The sequence below is a fragment of the Danio rerio genome, chromosome 19, assembly GCF_052040795.2.
Source record: "Danio rerio strain M-AB ecotype USA chromosome 19, GRCz13ab, whole genome shotgun sequence".
In the NCBI taxonomy this organism is placed as follows: domain Eukaryota; kingdom Metazoa; phylum Chordata; class Actinopteri; order Cypriniformes; family Danionidae; genus Danio; species Danio rerio.
In genome coordinates this window covers 46,112,463-46,139,790 of record NC_141039.2, presented here as the reverse complement: position 1 = coordinate 46,139,790, position 27,328 = coordinate 46,112,463, and the positions used below count along the sequence as shown (strand labels likewise).

The following is a 27,328-nucleotide window of genomic DNA, read 5'->3' as shown; positions in this document are numbered from 1 at the left end:
TTTCTTGAAAATAACAGACTGAAACTAACATCTGAAAAAATTATTTTAATTTCATGCGACCCTCAATGTTTATTTTATGTTTAGACATTCTTAATGAAACATTTGCACTGAAGTTCTAAATAAAGTGAGAAAAATGTTTTCCGTCTTTGTTTTGACAGTCCATGAATAAAACATGTTAGCACATCCTAACTTTACGCAAACCTTTTCAGTTTGCTAAAAATCCCAAATGGAAATTAGGTGTGTTCAAGTTGTTAGAGCAGTTCACAGTAGTATTGGTAACCTAGCAACCAACAGTAAACAGGGCAAGCTTGATGGGGATAGCTGATTGGTCACATGGGTGTAATGCTCACTGTGTTAGGAATTACTCAGGAAAAGTGTTTCTATCTCTCATTCTTCACAGTAGCAAGTCCAAATCCAGCAAACGTTTAGTGAAATTAGAAATTTTATTCAAATTTTTGATGTTTCAATCAGTCGTTTCTCATGCATTATTGTGCATTAACACATAGTGATGGAAACCTCTGCATGGTAGTGGTATAAAGAGTGTTTTATTGTTTTCCGAGGAGTCTAACACTATTGTGGTATACGTTAACTGAATAATCGAATGTAAATACTGCATAGTCTTCATTGTATAAATAATTAAATACAACTAATCGTTATTAAAGTTACAAACGGTACAATGACTTATGCCTGAATGCTTTAAAATTGTTACAATGTTGACAACATGGGGTGTGGATCAAAATGCAAGTTTTTAGAGAGGTCAGTTAAGCAATGGTCAACACAAGGGCAAACAGATGTATGCAGGCAATCCAGAGTCGAAGTCAAATACACAGGCAGATGGTCAGAAGGCAGGCAGCAGACAGGAATAAACAGATAAACAAGGGGAGGATCAAAACACAGCAAAGCAAAATAACGGAAACACGTAACAGTAAACAAAACTCAGCAATGAGTGTCTCAAAGTGAGCCGTATATATGTGTGTGTAATCAGTCATTGAGCAGCATCAGCTGTGAGTGTAATCAGTGGTGACTTGGAGCAGGTGTGTGTGTGTTGCATGACTGAATCTGTAGTCCATGAAATGGCGGATTTGTAGTTTGTTGGCGTTCCGTGTTTATCAGTGATCTGCACGAGTTGGATCGCTGGTGGCCGTGACAGAAATCCTCATCGTCACAGGACTCAAAAATACATGGAAATGATCAATTATATAATCCAGACTCAAGATTACACATCCTGTGATGTGACTACTGTGAATGATCACGATATCGATCTTCTGAAATGATATATTGTGCACACCTAACCTTGATTGTGCCATCGTAACCAATAACATATATCAGTCTTTAGACCTCATAAACGTCTATTATTTCTATACTAAACTTCAAACGACTTCTATCTCTCAAGCCAACCTGATAATCAACATATTTGTTTTTTATTATTTTAGGTGTATGACTCTAATACACAATAATTCTCACACTTAAAAAATGCATAATAAAAAGGTGTCCTAATCATAATCATTACAGCTCTCGTGTATGTCTAACAATTTCTGAATCAGTTCAGGAATTCAGGCGCATGCAACGTCTCAGCAGGATGGCAGACTGGTTTCTTTGTCCTATGGTTGGGTGGTGGACACTGACTAATAAAGCACAGCTCAGCGCGACACAGCCCCGGGTGTACATCATTACTGGAGGAGCTCAGGCAATAAACTGTAATTTACTCTGTAGCTCCAGGAGCTTGACATTTACTGTGAAAATATGCTACTTTACAGGTTTCAACCTCACATGGCAAACCACCTTAGCTTATCACTAATGCAGAAAACACACACATAACACATAAACGGACACAGGGAATATTTACTTATATAACATGACTGTGAAGAGTTAAGTTTTAAAATATGCTAAGAATGTGCTAAAACATGGTATCAAAATATAATTAATGGAATGAAACATGATATCAGCACTGGTTCTAGATTGGTTCATGCTCTTATTTAACATAATTATTCGGATAACCACTACACAGGGACCCTAAATACCTTGGTTTACTTCACTTCAGAATGTTCATTCACATACTTACACAACACCACTGCCTGTAGCGTCTTCACATACACAGGTAACACTTACTAGATGAGTGTGACATAAAATCACACAGTAAAATGAGTTTTAGACAAACTATACACTCTTTTTGAACTGGAGTCATGGTGGAATATCCTGAGGAATTACAGTCGAATTATAACAAGCATGAGAAAAGTGTTGGCCATGAGGACTGTAATTGAGAAACATTGTTTTAAAGCATGCTACCAGTCATTACATATTAACTATGTTTTAAAACATGCTAGAAATATGCTAACAGTGTGCAAGAAACATGATAGCAACATGCTATTAATTTAATAATACATGGTAAATCATTCTTGTCAACATGCTAGCAATGTTCTGAAGTATGTTATTGCATATTTACTACATTTTAAAAGACAAGGAAATGTAAAGCAATGTGCTTAAACATTTTAAACTATAGTGCTAACATGTTAAAATGTATACAACATGCTAGCAGTGCTCTAAAACATGCCAACAGTTTTGTAGCATGGTAGGACATGTATGAGTTATGTTAATAATGTGCATTAATGTTATTATTGCTGTAAAAATATCACACTATGATGGTTTTTAACTTGCTATAAATATGCCAAAACATGCCTTATAGCAATGTGCTAGAACATTAGTTATGTTTTTCCAAAAAAGAACGGGTGGACATAATATTTACTTGTATAATGCAACTGTAAAATATAAAATATGCTAAGAATGTGCTTAAACATGGTATCAACAGTGCTTAAATATAATTAATGCGATGAAACATGATATCAGCACTGATTCTAGTTTGGTTCATGCTCTTATTTAACATAATTATTCAGATAACCACTACACAGGGACCCTAAATACCTTGGTTTACTTCACTTCAGAATGTTCATTCACATACTTACACAACACCACTGCTTGTAGCGTTTTCACATACACAGGTGACACTTACTAGATGAGTGTGACATAAAATCACACAGTAAAATGAGTTTTAGACAAATTGTACACTCTTTTTGAACTGGAATCATGGTGGAATATCCTGAGGAATTACTAGACAAATGTTGGCCATGAGTTGGATTGTAATTGAGAAACATTGTTTTAAAGCATGCTACAAGTCATTACATATTAACTATGTTTTAAACATGCTAGAAAAATGCTAACAGTGTGCAAGAAACATGATAGCAACATGCTATTACTGTAATAAACATGGTAAATCATTCTTGTCAACATGCTAGCAACGTTCTGAAGTATGTTATTGCATATTTACTACATTTTAAAACACAAGGAAATGTGAAGCAATGTGCTTAAACATCTTATCATTGCATTAAACTATAGTGCTAACATGTTAAAATGTATACAACATGCTAGCAGTGCTCTAAAACATGCCAACAGTTTTGTAGCATGGTAGGACATGTATGAGTTATGTTAATAATGTGCATTAATGTTATTAATGCTGTAAAAATGTCACACTATGATGGTTTTTAACTTGCTATAAATATGCCAAAACATGCCTTATAGCAATGTGCTAGAACATTAGTTATGTTTTTCCAAAAAAGAACGGGTGGACATAATATTTACTTGTATAATGCAACTGTAAAATATAAAATATGCTAAGAATGTGCTTAAACATGGTATCAACAGTGCTTAAATATAATTAATGCAATGAAACATGATATCAGCACTGATTCTAGTTTGGTTCATGCTCTTATTTAACATAATTATTCAGATAACCACTACAAAGGGTCCCTAAATAACTTGTTTACTTCACTTCAGAATGTGTCACACTTACAGACTTACACAACACCACTGCCTGCAGCGTCTTCTCACACAGATGACACGTACTAGAGAAGTATGACATAATATCACACAGTAAAATGAGTTTTAGGCGAAACAAACTGTACACTCACTTTGAACTGGAATCATGGTGGAATATCCTGCTGAGAAATGACTGTTAAGTTATAACAAACATGAGAACTATGCTACAAGTGCTGGCCATGAGGACTGGAATTGAGAAATACTGTTCTAAAGCATGCTACAAGTTATTACATAGCTATGCTAGAAACATGCTAACAGAGTGCAATAAACATGATAGCACATGCTATTAATGTAATAAAACCTAAATCATTATTCTCAACATGCTTGCAATGTTTTGAAGCATGTAAACAAGCTATTACATATTCACTACATTTTAAAACACAAGGAATTTAAAAGCAATGTGCTTAAACATCTTATCATTGTATTAAACTATTGTGCTAACATGCTAAAATGTGTAAATGCTAGCAGTTCTTTAAAACATGCCAACACTTTAGCAGCATGACAGAACATGTATGAGCTTTGTTTTAAAACTGTGCTAAAGCATGCTAACAATTTGCTATTGAAGTGTTAAGACATGCTTACAGGTTATATTTTCTTAAATAAAGTTTATTATTGCTAAAAAACAATTGCTAAAACCTTTGCAACTTAATAAAACATGCCAATAACATGTTATCCAAATGATAAAACGTGCTATAAATGTGGCAAATCATGTTAGCAGGGCTCTAAAGCATGTCAAGAGTTTAGCAACATGGTAAATGTTTGTGTTGGTTTAAAACATGCCAAAAACATGATCAGAGTGTACTAGCAATATCTTATGAAACTGTTAAAGCTAAAATGTTATTGAATTGTATTAATGTTAATGCTACAAACAAAAAAGTCTGATGCTAAAACATATTAACATCATATTAGCAACTTGTTAAAACTTGCCACTAACATGTCAGCAAAATAATAACATGCTACAAATGGGCCAAAACATGCTAGCAATAACAATCAAAGCATAGCAATAAGCTAAAATATTTTTTACAAATTTTTATAACATGAAAAATGTTCATATTATGCTAAAATGTGCAAGCAATATGCTATTAAATTGTTAAAATGTGATGCTATGATGCTTTTTAAGAAGCTATTAATGTGCCAAAACAAGCAGTAATACTCTAAGCATAACAAGCTAAAAACTATTTTTAAAACATGCAAATTATTACACAATGTGCTAAAATATGCTAACAATATTCTACTGAAGTGTTAATGCATGCAAAAACGTTATCATTAACAGTGTATTTATGTTATTAATGCAATTAATTAATGCTATTAAAGTGCTAATGGTTACAAAAATGTTTTTATTAATATGAATTATTGTTATTAATGCTATAAAGAGTTAATATCTGCAAAAATGTTATTATTATATGTGTATTGGTGTTAATAAAGCGATATAGAAGCAAGCATTAGCTTAAACATCTGAGTACCATGCTAGAAACATGTTAAAACATGCCACTATGATGCTTCTAACATATGCTATAAATGTTCCAAAACATGCTAGCAATACTCTAAAGCATAACAAGCTACAATGCAATTTTAAAAACATGCGATGTTTACACAATGTCCTAAAATGTGCAAGCAATATGCTATTAAAATGTTAATAATTACTAAAATGTTATTATTAATATGTATAATTGTTATTAATGCTATAAAGAAACAGACAATAAAGTTAAACATCTGAGAAATATGCTAGCAACATGTTAAAACGTGCCACTAAGATGCTTCTAACATGCTATAAATGTACAAAAACATGCTAGCAATACTCTAAAATAGAACAAGAACCAATACTGTTTTTAAAACACGCTAATTTGACATATGCTACAATTTTCAATATGCTATTAAAATGTTAATGTTTACTAAAATGTTATCATTAATATGTATTAGTGTTGTTAATCCTATGTAGAAGCAAGCATTAGGTTGAATATCAGAGTAACATGCTAGCAACATGGTAAAATGTGCCACTATGATGCTACTAACATGCTAAAAATATCCCAAAACATGCTATTTACTGTAGCAATATGCTAGAATAGCTATGCTTTTCCAAAAAAGAGTGGGTGGATATAATATTTACTTATGATGCAACTGTAATACATGCAAGTGACACATTCAGACCCAAACATTAAATGTGGTTATGACTATATTCAAATGCAATGAGTTTAAACCTGGTGAGGGAGCATCATGAGTGCAGTGAATGAAGAGAGTGCATCTGTGTGTTTAAGAGAACCGTGTGTCACATGAGACACAGGTGTGATATTACAGCAGCAGAAGGGAATTGTGGGAGTGACTCTGCCAGACAGCAAAAGGACACCGGGTTTAGGAGAATAAAGAGCACTGTTTTAAAGATCACTGAGGAGTGCAGATCAGGACGGCAGGCTAAAACGTGTTTAGGTTATTAAAACAAGCCTGGAAATAATAGGCTTTCAACATATTCTAGCTTGGCTGCTCTCCTCAACAAACCTCTGCTTCATAGAACTTAAATCCTAAAATTTAAACACAATTTAGGGCTTTTGAAGGAATATTTCACCTTAAAATGAAAATAATGTCATCATTGACTTGTTTCAAAACGCAAAAGAAGATATTTTTATAATGTTGGAAATCTGACTTCCATAGTATTTTTATTTCAAGCTATAAAAAATCCTTTAAAATAAATAAATAAATAAATTAATTAATTAATTAATTAAAAATTAAAAAAAATAAATAAATAAATATATATATATATATATATATATATATATATATATATATATATATATATATATATATATATATATATATATATATATATATATATATATATATATACACAGTTAAAACCAGAAGTTTTCATACACTGTATAAAAAATTGACAACATTTGACTTAATTGGAGGCACAAATGTAGAATAGTATTTAAGGAAAACCTCAAACACACTGCTTCCTTATGTGACAACATGGGAAAATCAACAAGCCAGAATCAACAACAAAACCAGATTACAATTTGCTAAATTACACTGGAAAAAACAATAACTTTTGGAGACATGTCCTGTGGTCTGATGGAACTAAGATTGAACTGTTTGGCCATAATAACCGGTGTTACATTTGGAGAACAAAGGGGAAAGCTTACAAGCCTAGGAACACCATCCCAACTGTGAAGTATGGGGGCGGCAGCATCATGTTGTGGGGCTGTTTTGCTGCAGGAGGGACTGGTCCACTTCACAGCATAGATGGCATCATGAAGAAAGAACATTATGTAGAAATACTGAAGCAACATCTCAAGACATCAGCCAGGAAATGAAAACTTGGCCACAAATGGGTCTTCCAAACAGACCATGATCCTAAGCATACTGCCAAATTAGTTGCTTTAAGGACAACAGAGTGAATGTTTTGGAGTGGCCATCACAAAGCCCTGATCTCAATCCTATAGAAAATTTATGGGCAGAGCTGAACAAGCTTGTGCAAGAAAGACAGCCAACAAATCTGACTCAGTTACACCAATTCTGTCAGGAGGAGTGGGCCAAAATTCCTGCAAACTATTGTAGAAGCTTGTGGAAGGATACCCAAAACATTTGACCAAAGTTATATAGTTTAAAAGCAAAGCTAATAAAATACCAAGGAAATGTGTGTAAACTTTTAACTGTCTAGAAGTTTTTAAAAAATTCTCAAAAAATTCTTTCATTATTCTGGCATTTAGCAAATGTAAATCATTTAGGTAATCCTAAAAAACCTAAAATAGTAAACATTTAGTTTGATTTAACACCAGACATTTTTTTAAAATAGTTATGCTCCTTTTTTTGAGCGTCTGTAAACTTCTGTATGTAAACATTTTAAATAAAAGAGATTTCAGTTTTGATGCTTAAAGAATCTTTATTTTATTCACAATTTTCAGCAGTTTTGAAAATAATGTCATCATTTACTTGTTCCAAAGCTGCTTTGTTTTAAAATGCAAAAGAAGATATTTCGAAGAATGTTGTAAATCTGACTTAGTGTGTTTATTTACCACTAATGAAAGAATTTTTTCAAAATGTAATCTTTTTTTGTACTGCAAACATTTTAATTAAAAGAGATTTCAGTTTTGAAGCTGACAGAATCTTAAACCTAACGTATAATTTTCCACAGTTTTATTGTCAAATATGTGTAAAACAAATCATAACATTAACAGACATTTTGCAAAATATAATCTTTTTAATCTTGTCAACAGACAAAATAAACTCAGTAATGTTTGCAACCACTTGGTGATTAAATTGTGTGAATTTGGCCGTTTTGGGTGAATATATGTCGTGTTGTTGCTATAATGTTCTGTTTTAACTAAGGAGACATTATGAACACATTAATAATTACATGTTGTGATCATAGTAAATACAATGTGAGGTATATTTTTGTTTATTGAATTCAGAAATGGGCCTCTTTTTTAATGCTAAATATTATTTGTTTTATTCCCCTGCTTGTTTACAGGGCCTACATTTACCAAGGCTCATGAACACATTCACTTCACATGCAGGTGAAACTGAAAAGTCAATAAAGAGTTTCACTATGACTGAAGGAGTGCTTCAGAGCAGTGTCATTCTTAGCACAAATTAGATTTTTTTTTTGTAGTAATCCTTTAAATTAGTTTTTAAAAATATATTATTAATAATAATAATATAAACATTTTGTGTCAAATGTTATTTTTGTTAGAATAAGTGTAACAAAATGAAATAAAATTATAGGTATAGTTGATATATGATAATGATGATGATAATGATAATACTACTACTACTAATAATAATAATATTATATTTAACCTTTTTCCCAGTGAAGGGTTGCGGCTGGAAGGGCATCCGCTGTGTAAAACATATGCTGGATATGTTGGTGGTTCATTCCACTGTGGAAACCTCTGATTAATAAAATGAATAAGCCGAAAAGAAAATGAATGAATAAATAAATAAATTTAATTTAAATATACATTACAAGCCATATCTTTATTGTCTATATAGATTTATACTCCTTTATTTTACTTTTATTTTAGTACAACAATGTGAACAAAATGAAAATGAGAAATATTTTCCCGGCAGCCATAGTTGAAATATAATAATAATATTTTCTTTAACACTTTTTGATTTCAAGCTACATCTACACTCACTGGCCACTTTATAAGGAACAATGTCCAACTGCTCGTTAACACACATTTCTAATCAGCCAATCACATGGCAGCAGCTCAATGCATTTAGCCATGTAGACATGGTCAAGACGATCTTCCGCAGTTCAAACCGAGCATCAGAATGGGGAAGAAAGGTGATTTAAGTGACTTTGAACATGGCATGGTTGTTGGTGCCAGACAGGCTGGTCTAAGTATTTCAGAAACTGCTGATCTACTGGGATTTTCACGTACAAACATCTCTAGGGTTTACAGAGAATGGTCTGACAAAGAGAAAATATGCAGTGAGCGGCAGATCTGTGGGCGCAAATGCCTTGTTGATGCCAGAGATCAGAGGAGAATGCCCAGACTGGTTCCAACTGATAGAAAGGCAACAGTAACTCAAATAAGCACTTGTTACAACCGAGGTCTGCAGAAGAGCATGTCTGAACACACAACACGTCCAACCTTAAGGCAGATGGGCTACAGCAGCAGAAGACCACACAGGGTGCCACTCCTGTCAGCTAAGGACAGGCTACAGTTGGCACAGGCCCTGTCTGATGAGTCTCTGATTTCTGCTGCGACATCCATATCATGTCAATATGGAGCAAAATCTCTGAGGAGTATTTCCAGTACCTTGTTGAATCTACGCCACAAAGGATTAAGGCAGTTCTAAGGGCAAAAGGAGGTCCTACCCGGTACTTGTAAGGTGTACCTAATAAAGTGGCCAGTGAGTGTATATTGTCTTTATAGTTTTTAAACTTCTTTATTTTAGTTTTATTTTGGTACATCAAGGTAAACTAAATGAAAATAAGAAATATTATGAGAAATACGTATAAGAAATAAAAGTCTGTTTTATTATACATTATTATTTTAGTATTATTATTGTTTTACTACATTTACTAAATAAAAATGTGAAATATTTCAATAGCAACAATCCATTTTTAACTTATTAAAAATTAATGTACTTTTTGTCTATGTTTCTTTTTATTTGACTTTTTATTGATTTATTAAATGTTACAAATGTGGTTTTAGTAAACAGAGTATTTGTTGTTCAAGTAATTTCAAGCTATATATAGTGTCCATATAGTTTCATACGTCCTAATTTTACACATTTTCCCAGTGATGGGTTGCAGCTGGATGGGGCATCCGCTGCGTAAAACATATGCTGGATTAGTTGGCGGTTCATTCCGTTGTGGCGACCCCAGATTAATAAAGGGACTAAGCCAAAAAGAAAATGAATGAATGAATGAATTTTACACATTCTTGTAGTACATACAGTATAACATGTACATATGTTATAATATATAGCACTGTTCAGATACTATTGATTTTTAGCAGTAATAAATTCTATACAACTTAATCCAACATTTCATCAATAAATAATTAGTATTTTTGTATTTATTCAAGTTAAACTAAGTACACAATGTCAATAGCAATAGTTTAAGGCTCTTAATAACTTAATAAAATTAATTACCTTTTTACAGTAATTTTTCTTGGAAATACGTAATAAATTGAATTAATATAAACTGTATTGATTGTTTTAGTACAATCGTTTTACATCATTACATAATTGATTTATCTGCTTTGTTTTCTAAACGTGTATGTTATTTTTATATGGGTTGTAAGATCAAATACGAGACCCTGGTTCACAAAAAGTCTCATGTTGCACAGGAATATTTTTGAGAATAGCGAAAAATACACTGCATGGCTTATTATGAAAATATATTTTGATAATAATTATAATTATATGATTATAATCAAATTTATGTTAGATTTTTGGATGAAATTTATATTTTATGTCAAAATAATTTGAATATTTGTTTTTATAATAATTATATAATTATAATCAAAATTATGTTTGATTTTTAGATGAAATTTATATTTCGTCAAAAATAATTTGAATATTAGTTTTTTTATAATAATTATATAATCAAAACTGTAGATTTTGTAATGAAAAAGATTTTTATGCCAATAAAAAATTTTAATAATATAATTTATTTTAATAATTCTAATTATAAAATTCTAATCAAAATTATGTTTGATATTTGATGAAAATATTTTTTATGCATAATACATAATGTCAATAGCGACAAGCTAACATAAAATAAATGTGCTTTTGTTTTGTATACGTTTAATTTTATTTGACCCAAGATTTATTAAACGTTACAAATGTGGTTTCAGTTGTAGTCAACAGAGCATTTGCATATTTATATCATCATATTTGTGGTTCGAGTAATGATTTTTTGTGGCACGCATGACCTCAAGTGAATGTGAGCAAGGTTATGTACACATTAGAACGGTAAGTCTGCTTGTGTGTGTGTTTATGTGTGTGTGTGTGTGTGTGTGTGTGTGTGTCGGGTGTGGTGAACATCTCTCAGTTGCGCTGGCACATTCTTCAGGAGCCGCACCCTTTCACACACACTCCCTCACCTGAGACAAAACCACACACACACACACACACACACACACACACACACACACACACACACACACACACACACACACACACACACACACACACACACACACACACACACACACACACACACACACACACACACTTACTTGTATACATGGTTTACAGGGACTCGCCATACACTCACAAAATGATGTTTGACATTTCTAACTACTTATTTGTGACTAAATATGATGAACAACAAAATTCTTAAGGTTTATTTGGGAACAACTTTAATATTTGTATGTTCAATCCACTTTAATTTCTAAAAACTAATCAGTTAGCTTAATTCCCTCATGTCATCCCGACACAAATTGATTATGTGGAACCCACAGTGTAGGTGTAATGTAATTTAAACTGTACATAGCACTTATTATATCCCCACCCCTACCCATAAACCCAACCCAGGGAACACACAGGGGAATTACAGGGGAAGCAAGGTATTTAAACCACCTTAATATAGGTCATACCCATGTCATTATACTACTTTAAGTCCCTGTAAACCACATAAACCTGTACACACACATGCATATAAATGCTCATACAACACAAAACTGCTCTCACATAAACAATCAGCTCAATAATCCTGCAGAAACCCAAAGCGATGTGCTCTCCACCGCTCAGAGAGAAAGTCTGGCAGAATTAGGAAATACTTGGGAAATGTTGTAGGGTGGAGCAAAAATCCTCAGACTTTCTCCACCCCTGTGCATACTAACGTACAGTACTGCCATGCATGTGCACTTATTTACACCAACTGTAATAAAGTAACTCGTAATCATTACAGCCTCATAAAGCATGTACTGGATTGAGCTTGAGATGTCTACTAGTGCAAAGCTTGCACAATAAATCGAGCACACTTAAAATGAAACTGTAACTATACTGTTATTGCATGTTTGAAAAGTCAGAAAATATGAATTATTTATTAAAAATAATGCATCTATTACTACACCTATAAGTTTTTTAATCGGTTTAATGTTTAATAAAAATAAGCATGCCAACCAAAATGTGAAATAAAACAAAATCAAAGTGAAAATTAAAGAATTTCTATATTTAAGAAAATATGAATATGTAAATACAGTTGAAGTCAGAATTATTAGCCCCCCTGAATTATTAGCCCCCTGTGTGTATTTTTGTCCCCAATTTCTGTTTAACGGAGAGCAGATTTTCTCAACACATTTCTAAATATAATAGTTTTAATAACTCATTTCTGATAACTGATTTATTTTATCTTTACCATGATGACTGTAAATAATATTTGACTTGACATTTTTCAAGACACTTCAATACAGCTTAAAGTGACATTTAAAGGCTTAACTAGGTTAATTAGGGTAACTAGGCAGGTTAGGGTAATTAAGCAAGTTATTGTATAATGATGGTTTGTTCTGTAGATTATCGAGAAAAATATAGCTTGAAGGGGCTAATAATTTTGACCTTAAATGGTGTTTAAAAAATTAAAAACTGCTTTTATTCTAGCCGAAATAAAACAAGTAGGACTTTCTCCAGAAGAAAAAATATTATCAGACATACTGTGAACATTTCCTTGCTCTGTTAAACATCATTTGGGAAATATATAAAAAATAATTCAAAGGGGGGCTAATAATTCTGACTTCAACTGTATATGTTTTATTACACATTATTTAAAATATTTTTTAGATATTACTGAATTGTTTGTAATAAATTAAATCCAACTTAACGCAACATTAAATACATAACTGAAATTTAAAACATGCTGATTTAAAATAAATGTTTTGAATCTGTTTTGTATACTTTATTATTCAAATGGTTTATATATTTTACTTAATATCACTTAACATTTATTTTGTATCAAACTAAATGTATAAACATTATAACAGTATTATAACACAATACATCTAAATACAGTAACCAAATTAATTAGATTTATATGCCTACTCTTAATAACTTAATAAAATTAATTACATTTTTACAGTAATTTTTCTTGTTTTTCTTGGTAATATGTAATAAATTGAATTAATATAAATTGTATTGATTGTTTTAGTACAATCTTTCTACATTATTACACAATTGACCAAATTGCTTTGTTTTCTAAACGTGTATGTTATTTTTATATGGGTTGTAAGATCAAATACGAGACCCTGGACCACAAAAAGTCTCATGTTGCACAGGTATATTTTTTAGAATATACATGAAATACAATACATGAAAATACATTTTGATAATAATTATAATTACATGATTATAATCAAAATTATGTTAGATTTTTGGATGAAATTTATATTTTATGTCAAAAATTTGAATATTAGTTTTTTATAATAATTTTAATCAAAGTTATGTTTGATTTTTCATGAAAAATAGTTTTTATGCCAAAATAATTTGAATATTAGTTTTTTTATAATGATTATATAATTACAATCAAAACTGTAGATTTTTTGATGAAAAAGATTTTTATGCCAATAATAATTTAAATATAATAATTTATTTTAATAATTCTAATTATAAAATTCTAATCAAAATTATGTTTGATATTTAATGAAAATAATTTGTATGCCAATAATAATTTGAATATTACAGTTTATTAATAATAATTATAATTAAAATTAAGTTTGATTTTTGATGCAAATAATTTTTTATGCCAAAAATAATTTGAATATTGCAGTTTATAAAATAATAATTATAATCATATAATCATAATTAAAACTGTGGTAGAATTTTTGATAAAAAGGATTTGATTACGTAAAAAATAATTTGAATTTTACAGTTTTTATAAAATAATTATATAATAATAATAAAAATTGTGGTAGATTTTTGATCAAAATGATTTAGTGTTAAAAATTATTGAATATTATTTTTAAAATAATTATTATAATTATATAATCATAATCAAAATTATGCTTTATTCTTGATAAAAATGATTGTATGATGAATTATCAAAAGTAATTTGAACAATTAAAAAAAATAGTTATAATCAAAACTGTGTTAGAATTTTTGGTGAAAATGATTTATTATGCTAAAAATAATTTGAATGTCATCGATTTTAAAGAAAAATAATAATAATATATTCATAATCAAAATGTTTGATTTTTGATGAAAATAATCTATTATCCCCAAAAATATTAGAATATTACCTTTTTATAGTAATTATCATTTTATAATTATAATAATTTTTTTATTGTAAATTATTTTTTATGCAAATAATTGTCTGAATATTATTTTTTTAAATTATAATAATTATTAAATAATCCTAATCAAAATTATTTTGATTATTGACAAAATGTTTTAATAATATTCATAATTATATAATCAAAATTACATTTTATTTTTTAGGTAATTTTTTTATATATTATAGTTTTTTTATTATAAATGTAATCAAATAATCTTCTTGGTAGATTCATTTGATGAAAACTATTTCTCAGGCCAAAATAATTTGAATATTACTGGTTTCTAACATTCTTCAAAATATCTTCTCTTCTAATACACAAACAGAAAACTCGTTTCAAACACTTGGTGAAAAAAGTCATATTTAAAAATATAAAGAGAACTATCCCTTTAAAATGAAATGTGAACAAAACGTCTAAAATAACCCTGAAAACTTTTTGTTCTTCATGCTTTTCATTGGTAAACTCATTGTTTAATCATGCACGGGCGCTTGTTTTGACACGAGCGTTGTTATTCCACGGTAAAACACTAACTCTGAATCAATAATTAATCTTCTATATACCATCATCATGCACACACATATCGTAACCCGTGCACGTCTTTTGTCCCGCGAGCAACAACAATCCACCATCTGTCCGAGGAAGAGGAAGAGGAAGAGCAGGGCGCGCTGGGAGATGAAGTGCGCATTTATTAGACGTGTTTCGCCGGTTATGCAGACAGAAAGGTTGTTGTAAAAAGCCTGTTGTTTCAGTGTATGTGTAGTTTGGCTGTAGGTGACGCCGGAGATGTGTTTAGGGAGGAGTCAGATTCAAAGTCGATCATTTTGGGAAGCGAGAGTTTTTGCTGGGCAGGACTCGGCCGAGCGCGGACAGGTTTCGCCAGGGCTGCTTTTAAACTCAATAATTTTGGGTGGGGTTTTTCTTTTGCACAGACATCAGGAATGTATCGCGAATGTGTTGGCTGAACCGGGGGAGAGACGACCGAGTTTTTGTTTCGGGACGGGAATAAAGTTTGTTCGGCGGCAGCAACTTCAGGCGTAAAGGTAAGAACGAGAGTCTCAACTTACTGCACACACAAAGAGCGAAAGAGCAGATGGAGCTTTGACAGCGGTGGAAATGTTGTTTGCACTGTTTACCTGAAGCGGATTCTGGACGGTTAGCTCTGTGTACATCACTTCATATGAGTTTTGAAGTAAACATTAAAACAATGGAGTCTCGAATAACTTGACGGAGAGGAGTCTGACAGCTGTGTGCAAATGATGACTGATCAGCTCAGCAGGGCCAGACAGACTTTTTACTGCCATTTCTTTTAATTTTTTTTCTTTATTTTGAGAAAATAGTACTTACAAACTTAACAGATGAAAAATTAATAAAAAAAAAACATGACAAAAAAGTGTATTTATACATTTTATTTTGTTGCTGGGCAAAAATACACTTAAAGAAAAAACTTTGTTTTGACGTGTGTGTGTTATTTATACTCATTGTGTGTATTTAATTACACACACACACATTTAGTTTTATAAATTTATATAATTATAATATATAGTTTTGCTTTATGTATATTAATGCTGAGCAAAAATTAATTGTGATTAATCACATCCCCCCAAAAAGGGTTTGTTTTGAAATAATATACCTGTGTATTATATATATATATAATATATTTGAGAAAATGTTGATTTATATTAAGGCATTAAATATTATATTATAAAATTAATATTATACGCATTTAAATATCTATGCAAAATAATGTATAGTTTTGCTTTATATATATATATAATGTATAGTTTTGCTTATATATATATATAAAGCAAAACTATACATTATTTTGCATAGATATTTAAATGCGTATAATAAATGCGTATAATATTAATATTATAATATATATATATATAATTATTGTTTAAATAAAAATATTTATTTATTTTATATATAACATTAAATATATATGTACATGACACAAACTATATACAAAAAATATATAGTTTTGCTTTTGTGTATGTGTGTGTATTACATAAACACACACACACACACACACACACACACACACACACACACACACAAATATATACGTTAAACTTTTAAGCTTTATCAATTTAACCTTATGAGTCCATTGGACTTATATTATGTTAAACTAAAGGTCCTAAATTAAGTTAGGACTTTGTTTAAAAAGTTACAATGACCTAAAACATATACTGTCAGGACTAATTGATCATATCATTTTTTACCATGTATAATAGGCCTACGTCAAAACAAAATTATTCTGTATGTGATTATTCATGATTAATCTGTCCCTCAGCAGTAATATATACTATAGATAATAAAAGTTAACAACACACATCCAATTAGAACCACTTGTTTGATAAACAAAATCTCACATAATATATATATACTAAAAGACAGAAAATATTATGTTACAAACGGCAATATACATAAATGTAAAGCATCTGCATATTATTCAGTAATATTAATGAATATGAAAACTGAATAAATATATATATTACACACATTTTCATAAGTAAATAAACTCCATGGGCTAAAAAATCTGCAGATTTTAGCGGTCACAGAGTCTGTGTAGGCCTACTGATCACTCATTATTATAAACTATTATACAAATTAGGAAATATGAACAGAACAAACTCTAAAAGGTAATGTTCACTCCAAAATGAAAAGTCTGTCATCGTTTATTCACCCTTTACTCATTTCAAACCAGTTTGAGTTGAACACAAAAGAAGATACTTTGTAGAATGTTGGAAACCTGTAACCACTGACTTCCATTAGTATCTGAATAAACAACACTCAAATTGCTACCAAACAAGTAAAGGGCGAGTAAGCGATGACAGATCTTTTCATTCAAGCAATACACAAACTGTTCTTTATTATTGTAATGACCAGATCACTCCATTAAACATATATTATATTTTGAAAAAGTATATTACTGCAGATTATTATGTATATTCTTGACAGCTGTACTGTCCACCCTATACACCTTGTCTTCCTCTGATTTAGATTGCAGTATAATAACCAGCACCTTTATAAAGCTGCATTAGAATGCTCCTTATTGACAAAACGCTACACAAACAAACCTGAATTAAATATTAGTATTTTGTATAAGCAGGCCTGTTGGTCTTTGAAATGCGCACTGAATTCTTTGTTATCAAGTAGGACTTTGGCTAGGGTTTGGTTCAGGATGTCTTCACAGTGCCATCGTGGTCTTAAAACATTGCACAACTCGAGTTGAAATATTAAATGATCATTCTGCAGCTGCTAAATCTCCACTTGCACTGATTCTTTTGGTGGGTGAGGCTCAGGTTAACCATGAACAGACATGTGCATCTCTGAAATGTCATCTTTCATCATTTCCTACATATGGCTGAGCATGAGTTATATGACAGTTTAATTTAGCTCTTGTTGAAACACGACGTTGTACTAAGAGGGTGTTGTTTCATTGCAAAAAGGAGAAGAAAAGAACTAGTGGCTGCCTTACATTTTTAAGTTCAATCAAATTAACAAGCCATTTTAAGTTAATTAGCGTTAAACTGACTTAAAATAGCTGGTTAAACATGATTAACTCAATTTAATTACTTAAAGCGACATCAAAATGTCACTTATTGATCATGTTATGTTTTAGAGTGTAGTAACAGATTAGTGGTAGACTGAAATAGGAATGCAAAATCAATAAATCATTTGAGCAAAATCTTACATGATTTCCATGCAAGACAGATAAAAAAATAGCAGCTTATTTATTTATTATTATTATTTGTTTATTATTATTGTTATGTTTGCTTTTTTAACATGGAAAAAAAGTAGCCAAATTGTGAAAATAAAGCATTAGACCTTTAAGGAAATATTTTCCGTGAAACAATACCAATACCAAAAACCAAAAAGTGTGTGAAAGTGATTATGTAGATGGATGCATCTATATGGCTGATACCAATAAGCTGATAATTATGTTCATATTATAGCCAATGACTGATAAATTACCAAAAATGTACACAAAAATTTATATTTTAAATGTTACAAGTGAATGTGGGTCACAAAATTATTATGTACAATATGAAAAACGGACATTTTGGATTTGCTTACAGTCTTATACAAATAAAAAATTAACTGTAAGTGAGCTTTATGTGATGGTAAAAGTGATCTAAATGTAAAATATAGTATATGATCATGCACATTTATTATATAACATCAACTCCTATTAAAAAAAAAAAAATATATATATATATATATATATATATATATATATATAATATTGGCCTATATCCAATATGATGATAATATTTTTTGCGGTTTATCTTGAATTATATCCTTTTTTAAATGGTGTTGTATAAATACCCCAATAAATATATCATTTTTATTATGAGTGGTGTTATTATACACAAAAAAAATGATGGGTTGTTGTTGCAAGTACCCAATGTTGGGTCTAATATGGACAAAAACAACCTTTTAACATGGACAAAAGTTAAAGCAGCCAGTGTATGATTGTAAGAATAAAGCATTAGACCTTTAAGGAAACATTTTCAGCATCATAATATTTTTGTCCACCAAAAAGTGTGTAAAAGTGATTGTGTAGATGGATGCGCCAATATGGCTCATACCAAAGAGCTGATAATTTTGTTCATATTACAGCCAATAACTGATAAATGACCAAAAATGTACGCAAAAATTTGTATTTTAAATGTTACAAGTGAATTTTGGCTTCTAAAAAAATAGAAATTTTGTATTTGTTTACAGTCTTATATTGTAAAAATGATCTGTAAGTGAGCTTTATGTGATGGTAAATGTGATCTAAATTTAAAAAAATATACTATATGATTATGCACATATAACATCAACTCCTATTAAAAATGTATAATTTAGGTCTATACTGTATATCCAATAGGATGATAATATATTTTGCACTATATTTCTTAAAAAAGTAAAAACTTCTGCCAAGAAATGTTTATTTAGACTAAAGGTCAGTCATGTTCTTCATTCTTCATTTAGTGCGGTTTGTTGCAGCTTTAGGGAACATTTACACAACAATGACTTTCTAAAAATGGAAATATTTTACCTTTGCATATTCATGTACAGACAGCAATGCTGTCAAAACAATCCCTATTCATACAGATCTAAAAATCAACTTCTACTGTAAAAAAATGTATCCCTAAATGAGCAGTATTCTGTATTTTGTGATTCATGTTTTTAGTTTTCTCCATTTATTTCTGCTTTTGAATTGCATTATGAGATCTTGATCTTTCTTTCAACAACTATTAACCTTGAAAAGTTCCAAAAAGTGACTTTTATGAACATTTTAATAGTTTAAGTGATATATTGTCTGGGTTGGTGTTGTATATTACGCTACAAAAACCTTATATAATAGATTGCCAGCATATTTTCTGTTATTTTACAGACGCATTCCTCTATATATTATTTATTAGACATTATATTTATTATTTCAAACAACTGAAATGTCAATAAAAGTCACTTTGTTAAACTGTAGAGCTAAAATTTTAACAACAAAAGTCGACAGAGCAGAGATCAACATCCCATAATGCAATTCACAACCGTAAATAAACAGAAAACACTTGTGAATGACCAAATACAAAAACTGTTAATTTACAATTAAGGCTGCACGATATTGGAATATTTTGTTTTTCTGCGATGGATATTGCGATATGAATATAATTTCACAATATGACTTGAGTAACTATTTGAAAAAAATTTAAAGTTTTACATTGGTTGGGGTGATTTTATAGGGGAGCGCATTTGCATAAATAATACGAAGTTATCCAAAAATATGCAAAATACAATACACAAATAAAGCAATGATGAAAAAAAGAGGGGAAAAAAAGAAAAAGCACTTTAATGGCCTTTTGTGGAGTCTAACAGTGCTGACGTAGAGAAATTCAGTAATTAAATGTAAAATAACATGTTCTGAACTGTGATTCCTGGTCAATTATAACCCCGACTTAATATTGTAGATTCTGCGATGCGACTTCTGCAGCTTTAAACATTATGATATCGATGCTGAAACAATATATTGAGCAGCCCTAGTTTAAATAATGAACTTCTATTAAGCAAATGCATGATGTCATGTTACATAAAAGTTCAGAAAGTTCATAAAAGTCTGTGTTCATCAAGCAGAGACATGTAATTATTATTTTAAATTTGCATAATGGAATTCCTTAAAACGCCAAAAATACCATGAAAACGCATAGTTTTCTGTTTTTAGTTAAATAAATAATTACTTTTCCCATTATATATTATTTTCCTATTATGTCATATATAAAATTTTCACTATGAGCTGTGCTATTGTGCACTCTATAGGAATGCTGGGTTGCTGTAACCCAATGTTGGATCAAATATGGACAAAACCAACCTTAAAGTATCACTTAAATTTAATTGAAAATAAAACAACACAATGTTAAAATAAATTAACACAAATGTTGAGTTTGTCCATATTTGACTCTATGTTGGGTTACAACAACCTAGCATTTATTAATCTTTATTAAAGACGCATTAAATTAACTATTTATTAAATATTAGCCTTCCTGTATATTTTCCCCCAATTTCTGTTTAACAGAGATTTTTTCAACACATTTCTAAACATAATAGTTTTAATAACTCATTGATTTTGTTTATTTTTGCTATGATGACAGTGCATAATATTTGACTAGATATTTTTTAAGATACTAGTATTCGCATGTCGTGATTTTGCCAAGTGCAATGCGATCCATTAACATCCATATTGATCCTGAAACATAATTTTAGTTGGAAAATTTTATCTACATCTGTTCCCGACCTCTAAACCCAAACATAACTGTACATTATTCGCAAAATCGAAGGGGAATAATGGAAGGATAACAACAGAAGTGCATAAACTCTAAGCCTAAAATTAACATAAACAGTAAACATATCCTTAATTCTGATAGGCTGATGAGAATGATGTTCCAGAATCAACATAGATGTTAATCCAGCAACATGTCATACTTGATAAAGTCAGGTTGGCACTTGTACTCAGCTTAAAGTGCAATTTAAAGACTTAAATAGGTTGATTAGTCATTGCATAATGATAGTTTGTTCTGTAGACAATCAAAAAAAATATTGCTTAAGATGGCTAATAATATTGACCTTAAATAGTTTTTTTTAAAGCTTAAAACTGCTTTTATTCCAGCTGAAATGAAATAAGTAAGACTTTCTCCAAAAAAAAAAAAATATTAGGAAATACTGTTAAACATTCCTACCTCTGTAAAACATAATTTAGGAAATATTTGATGAAGAAATAAAATAAACTCACAGGAGGGCTAATAGCACTGACTTCAACTGTATATAAAATATATACTTCATGCAAAAATCTTTAAAAAATAAAATGATTATTTACACTATTACAAAATTGAAGCTACTGAAACATCATCTGCATTGCTGCTGATTGTTAGAGATATTTGAGGAATGTCAAGCATCTTCTGATTTCCCCAAGGTGTGTGTATAAGAATGTGTGTATAAGAATGAACGCATGCATGAACACATCAGTCCTCTGGAAAAGTAAAAGTTAACAATATCTAACTATTATCTCTTGTACTGAAGAACTGTGGACATAAAGCTTCTCTGCTCTGGCTCAATAACATTTCATAATGTCTTCTGGGCATTTTTGTCACATTTGACCATCCATTTGCGAAACCAATACAAATAAGTTTGAACTATTATTCTTTGTACCATGATATATGTTACAAAGATTAAAGTTTTTAAATGATTATGAATAAACTTAAGAACATACTTTACAAGAAGTTTGTAACTGTTTTGGAAGAAATACAGCCTCTTTCAAGACACTATGGCACAGGGTTATACTGGAATATGTATCATTAGACCTTCAGGGCTTAACATATGAGTACACGCCTCCAAAGGAAGCTTTATTATATCCGTGCATATGCAGTTGAAACCAGAAGTTTACATACACTGTATAAAAAGGCACATAACCATTTAATAAAGTCAGATGTTAATTGGACTAAACTTTTTCTCTTGTAGGTAAGTTAGGATTATCACATTTGTTTTTGTTATGCTTAATAGCAGAATAATGAGAGATAATTGTTTTAACTTTTCTTGAAAGTCCAGTTTACATACAATAAGATTATTATGCCTCTGAAAAAGCTCAGATGATGGTGTCAAGGTTTTGGAAGATTCTGATTGGCTAATTGACAACATTTGAGTTAATTGGAGACACAACTGTAGAATAGTATTTAAGGAAAACCTCAAACACACTGCTTCCTTGTGTGACAACATGGGAAAATCAACAAGCCAGAATCAACAACAAAGCCAGATTACAGTTTGCTAAATCACACTGGGAAAAAGATTAATTGTTGTAGACATGTTCTGTGGTCTGATGGAACTAAGATTGAACTGTTTGGCCATAATGACCAGTGTTACATTTGGAGGACAAAGGGGAAAGCTTACAAGCCTAGGAACACCATCCCAACTGTGAAGTATGGGGGCGGCAGCATCATGTTGTGGGGCTGTTTTGCTGCAGGAGGGACTGGTCCACTTCACAGCATAGACGGCATCATGAAGAAAGAACATTATGTAGAAATACTGAAGCAACATAACTAGTAAATATAAATAACTAGTAAAATTTTATGTACTGTCATCATGGCAAAGGTTAAAGAGATAAGCTATTAGAAATGAGTTATTACTGAAAATAAATGTGTTGAATAAATGCTCCCTTGAACAGCATTTAGTAAATATTTTTTAAATAATACAAATTTAATCAGGAGGGCTAATAAATTTCCCGTCAACTGTATGCGGGGTATGTTTTATTTTAATATTTTATTTAACATTTTCAATAACAAAACAACACAATCATAATAATGAAAAAGCAGTGATTGTCTCTATAAACAGACATAGACAACATATGAAGCATATATGGTAGTGGCGTCGCCTCACAGCAAGAAGTGGGCTCCTCCGGGTGCTCCGGTTTCATGCGGTACAGGTGAATTGTGTAGTCTAAATTGTCCGTAGTGTATGTGTGTGTGGATGTTTCCCAGAGATGGGTTACGGCTGGAAGGGCATCAACTGCATGAAAACATGCTGGATAAGTTGGCGGTTCATTCCGCTGTGGCGACCCCTGATTAATAAAGGGATTAAGCCGACAAGAAAATGAATGTAGCATATAAATCAGGGCTGTCCAAACTTGATCCTGGAGGGCCTGTGTCCTGCACAGTCTAGCTCTATCTTCCTTTAACACACCTGCCTGGAAGTTTCTTGCACACAAAGAGCTTGATTAGCTGGTTCAGGTGTGTTTAATTGGGGTTGAAACTAAAATATGCAGGACACTGGCCCTTCAGGTCCGAGTTTAGACATCCCTGATATTCACCTTATTCTTCAACAACGAGCAGGCGCTGCCATTTGAATCTTTTTGGCTCGAGACTTCCGGTCTCATTCACTTCCATTGACGTTAAAAACTGCTCGTTTCGCTGTTTGATGTTGCAATTTGATATTTTCTTATTATATTATTCTACTTGATCTGTACAATCATGCAAACATTTGTTTGTAGAGCAAGTAGTTTGACCATTTTCTGTCGTTTATTATTCCTAGTCATTTCTCACATAGGCGACTGAATCGGAAGTTCTAAAACAATCACGAAAACAGGCGCACTTCCGCATTTTAGAATGAGGTCAATATATTAAGCATATAAACAATACTCACACTTACTTTACAAAGCCAGCAACATCAATATATACGTTAGAAATAAAAGTAAGGACTAACTTAAACTTAACATGCCAGACTCCAAAGAGGTTTCAAGATGTAGTTGTTTCATTTGAATGACATAAAGCCACTCATTCAACCATCTTATGCGAGGTAATTTTAAGTATAACAAATATGTAAGGCATATTGTTTGATACGATTGTGAATTTCTTTATTTAATTTCTTTCTTAGATTGCATTAATGCAGTGGTGATAGATATTTTTCTCTGTCCTATTCTCTAGTTTGATGTCTGTAATATTTGAAAAGTACATTTTTATACATGGTTCCTGCAGGTTTCAAGTCAAATTTAAGACTTTATTTAAGACCCTTTTAAGACTGTTAAGAATTAAATTTTAGACTTATGCAGGGTTAAGTTTTTTTCTAATGGCTTGGTATTATCATGAGAAATCGTGTAATTGTTTTAGGGTTCCTTTTTTAATTAGGGAATTTAATTTGGGGAGTTTGCTGTAAAAAAAAGTCTAACAGTCGTTGTGAATTGTGTCTCTTTGCAAAAAATATATAAAAAATATGGTTTTATTGAGATGTATTGTTGGTGATTGGATGAATGTCGGCCTAATTAAGCAGCTTCACTTTAAAAAAGCAAATTAAGACCTGTTTAAAATGATTTAAGACCTACAAGACAATATTTCAGTGAGTTTAAGACTTTTTAAGGCCCAGCGGACACCCTGTTTAAATGAAAAGCATTGTCTGGTGAACTGGGTTGAATCCACTCTAACGTGATTTACTGGTCTGGGTGTCAACTCTCCTGAAACAACACGCTGACAGCTCAGCTTTTACATTAGTAAGCAAAAAACATGAGTTGCGATAATAATCAAGGCGAGTCATGAGTAGATGCAAATCTTCCTTTTGTTTTGTATCTATCAGATAACATTACTGTTCGCAGTTTTATGAGGGTCAAAGGAGTATTCAAGCATCAAAGAGAAAATAAATAGTGCAGCTTTAAATATAGTTTCGTTTATTTTTTTACTGTATGTGCATTGTACATACATATTTTTACAATGCGCTACAGAGGGCACCAGCTACAATGTTAATCAATGATGCGATAATGTATATAACAAAAATAATGAATCTTTAGAATCAATTAATGACATTAAAAGATCACCATGAAGCTCCAAAATATCAGTTACTTTTTAATTCACACATTTTTTATGCTTTGATAATATCCTTTAATCCGCTAAGTTTCACCACTAAGAATTTTTAAAACAAAAATAATATGATCACGTATGCTGATATATTTTAATAATAACAGTTCAGAATAAGTGTGTGTTTCAAGTGTTTAATTTTTATGCAGTTATATCAGATACGCTACACTCTTAAATAAATGCTGGGTTGATTTAACCCAACACTGGGTCAAAAATGGACAAACCCAATAGTTGGACTGAAAAATGTAATTTATAAAAATGTAATGTAATATAGTTAATACAACCCAGCATTTGAGTGTAAATGACATCATAAACTCTTTGCATGTTCTCCCCGTGTTGGCGTGGGTTTCCTTCAGGTGCTCCGGTTTCCCCCACAGCCCAAACACATGCGCAATAGGGGAATTGGGTAAGCTAAATTGTCTTTAGTGTATGTGTGTGAATGAGTGTGTATGCTGGATAAGATGGTGGTTCATTTCGCTGTGGCGACCCCACATTAATAAAGGGACTAAGCCAAAAAGAAAATGAATGAATGAATGAATGAAAATTAGTTTGACTTTTGGATATCACCAAGTAGGCATGGGTCGGTATAAGATTCTGACGGTATGATAACCTTGGATAAAAGTATCACGGTTTCACGGTATTGTGATCACTGCTCTAAAATATATTCTTTTTAAATATCTGGGTGAAAAACAAAACCTTTTAATAATATGATATTATAATATTTTGGAGCAGTGAACATGTCAGGCTAAATAATTCAAATGAATTATTGACTTCTGCTCTCTTCCTTAGTTTCTTCACTAGATTTCTTTACAATTTAAAACAGCATCTTTGGATATTTTTTTCTGCTGGAGATACTGTTGTCCTAAAAAAAAATGTAAATAAAAAATCTTACTCATACCTTAGGAACGGTATTACAGATAATTTTGGTGGTTTTAAAACCTTGACTTTTCCAAACCGTGGTACACCTTAAAAACGGTTATCGTTCCATGGCTATCACCAAGCAACCCCCTGTCATTGTCCCGTGATCCCCCAGGGGGTCGTGACCCCCACTTGGGGAACCTGCCCTATTTGTTAAGTAACAATATATATATATTTAAAAAAATCTTATTTATTTACAACATTTAATTGAAACATTTAATTTCAGTTTGCTTTTTTTTTGTAGCTCAAAAAAAAACAACAACAACAACAAAAGGTTACATTAAAATAGAAATGAGAATCTCTGTTAAAGGCATTCCCTAACCTTTCCCAATCATTCTCCCTCTGGACGGCTAAATCAAAGGATACAAAGGGCCAACTTTTGCCCGCAGACCCTAGTTTGTGCATCACTGATATAGACAATTCGCTTTGGTACAATGTGGATTTTTACTTCAGATCTTTTTTACCCTTACAACAAAGTATGATTTTGCTTTGGACCAACCTGACAAAAAAATTTAAATAAATAAATCACCATAATTTGTTACTACAATTTTGACTTGGTTGAAACAGACAAAAATGTAATTTAATATTTATCGAAATATTATTTCTGTCCAATGATTAAAATTAACATGCACTCAAATGTAAAATAATGTTTTTATAAACCATTAATTAATTGGTTTCCACTTTAATATTTGTTTCGGAAAAAAAATTTTTTAACTATAAAATCAAGGTAACGTACTAAACTAAACATGTAACATTAGGCTATGCTATTGCTAATAATTTTATTTTTAAGATCTGAGGTAAATGATCAGCCGATGCTTTGTGAAGTTTAACATTAAACCAATTTCGAGAGGAGCACATGCTCATGATTGACCCAGCTGGCCCGCATTAGCTAATCATGATCCTCCAATCAAAGGATCCCGAGTCACTATATATATATATATA

The 27,328-nt window shown here is 31.1% G+C and overlaps 2 protein-coding genes across 2 annotated transcripts in view; one reads left to right on the top strand and one right to left on the bottom strand.

Annotated features, from left to right (window-relative positions):
- Positions 1 to 27,328, bottom strand: part of wasf2 (WASP family member 2) — a gene marked incomplete in the record, with an annotated part of 185,745 nt that overhangs the window by 55,218 nt on the left and 103,199 nt on the right.
- sack1hb (scaffolding CK1 anchoring protein Hb) overlaps positions 15,245 to 27,328 on the top strand; it is a 27,697-nt gene continuing 15,613 nt past the window's right edge. Inside the window, 1 exon segment of the mRNA NM_001365994.1 lies at positions 15,245 to 15,631. The gene's annotated coding sequence lies outside the window, so the exon portion shown is untranslated.